At 45.4% G+C, this 2,068-nt stretch overlaps 1 pseudogene; it reads right to left on the bottom strand.

Annotated features, from left to right (window-relative positions):
* Positions 1-604: 604 nt before the first annotated feature.
* LOC144253662 (adenylate kinase 4, mitochondrial pseudogene) lies at positions 605-1,575 on the bottom strand (annotated as a pseudogene).
* Positions 1,576-2,068: the final 493 nt, after the last annotated feature.

Raw genomic sequence — 2,068 nt, 5'->3', positions numbered from 1 at the left:
GAGAATCAGACCAGCCTTTAAATAAGACCCTCTGCATGGCTCAGTTCATGATGCATGAAGAGATTCAATGTAACCCCTAGCTCTCAGTTCATAAAAAAACAAATCTGAGAGGGATAAATGCAGCAACTATCTGTATTATTTAATAGCCTCTATTTAATATCCTAAGATGAGAGAAAACAAATGTAAGAAAACAAATCCTTTCATTCCAGGATGTCTGCAAAGGAGAGACACCATGGAGCATGGATGAAAGGCATTACTCTTAGCAGGGAAAAAAAAATGAATTGTGAACACAGCCACTCAAGATAAGCAACCACTGAGAGCAATAAGATTCAATTCCACTATTACGAGGGGGGACAATGCAGAGAACTGTGGCAAAGCCAAGACTAGCGTCCTCTGCATTCTCGTGTTTACTGGTTCTGTGTTTCAATACAGCCTTGGAAGGGTGGGGAGAACCAGAGACCACCGTCATCACATGCAAAAAGAGGCTATTAAAGCAACAACTTGGCTGTCCAAACCCAACTAGAGTGTAGGTTAGACACCTGAAATCCAGCCTGCACGGGCTTGCTTGTGAAGGGCTTGACAGGTCCAGAATTGCCTTCTTTTGAAAGACAGAGGAGGGCCTCCTCATAAGCCCTTTATATTTACTAGTTTTCCTATCAGTTCACCATTTACACAGAAAAGATGCTGTATGCTATCTCAGCTGACTTCTAATTTGGACATGGCATCAATGCTACACACACGATTGAATGAACGACCACATCTTCTTGGTTCTTCCATGGGACAGCCTCAGTAAGCTTCTTTGGACTGAATAGGTGTGATCTTGTTGGAGAACAGTGTGTAAACATAAGGCCAGATTTTGTTTGTCTCCGTCCCAGAAAATTGGTGGAGCACTCCTCGACTCTTGTATAGTTCGATGACTGGTTTGGCTGCATCTTTATACCGTCTTAGCTTGGCAGCAACCGCTTCAGGCTTATCATCCTCCTGCTGGACGAGTGGCTCACCAGTGATGTCATCAATTCCATGCACATGAGGTGGGTTGAAGTCCAAATTATAGACTCTTCCACTAGGAAGGTGAATCCAAAGTCGACTGAGACGATCTTTAAGTGTTTCAAATGGAATGTTCAAACTGATCACTAGATCCAGGTCACAGATTTTGTCAAGGGCTTCAGCCTGTACTATTGTCCTTGGAAAACCATCCAGTAGCCAGTGTTGGCCGCTCCTGAGCTCCAGCTCTGACACCATTAGGCGTGTGATCACGTGATCTGGAACCAAAAGACCTTTCTCCAGGTACTGCCTTGCCATTTCGCCAACTTCCGTGTTGGCTTTGAGGTTCTCCCGCAAGAAGTGGCCACTGGAGAGATGCTGGAGGCCAAAGTTCTGGGCGATCCTCTGGCACACGATGCCCTTGCCCGAGCCAGGCGGCCCTAGGATGACCGCGCCCAGGAGTTTGGAAGCCATGGCCTTCCCGAGGAGGCGAGCGGCCCAACTGGCAGCCCAGTCAGCGGCCCCAGAGGCAGCCCCGGGAACTTTGTTTCTTGGCCCCTGCCTCAGGCACCCTCTGCTCACGCGGGGACTCTCCTGCCTACCATACATTTCTAACCTAGTATTTTCTCAATCCCAAATACTAGCTAAGCAAAATAATACAAACACAGAGTCCCTTCTCCCTAAGAACATTACCATAGAAACTAGATAGTGCACCTGTATAGTTATCTTAGTAGCTTTAGGGAGAAACTGCTGGGAATTAAAATTGTGGGACTCAGGGTGCCAGTCAACATCACCTCCACACTTTCCTGTCTATTTCCATGATCAGAATACCTACAGCTCCCCCTCCCCATTTTTTAAGGCCTTTTGAAAAAATAATATCAGCTTTCTCCTTAATGATGGTGGGGGCAAAAAATAGGGCAGGCATAGACAACAGCAAGTGCAACATAACATCCCAACATCAGTAAATATCTACCTATGAATATTTTTTGACCCAGATGAAAGTTAGTAAACAGGAAGTTATCCAATCCTACAATTCTAAACTTCTATCATCTTGTTGGGCCTTATTAATCATATCTTTAAGGTA

Source organism: Urocitellus parryii, chromosome 3, assembly GCF_045843805.1.
Source record: "Urocitellus parryii isolate mUroPar1 chromosome 3, mUroPar1.hap1, whole genome shotgun sequence".
NCBI lineage: Eukaryota > Metazoa > Chordata > Mammalia > Rodentia > Sciuridae > Urocitellus > Urocitellus parryii.
This window is presented reverse-complemented; position numbering and strand designations above follow the sequence as displayed.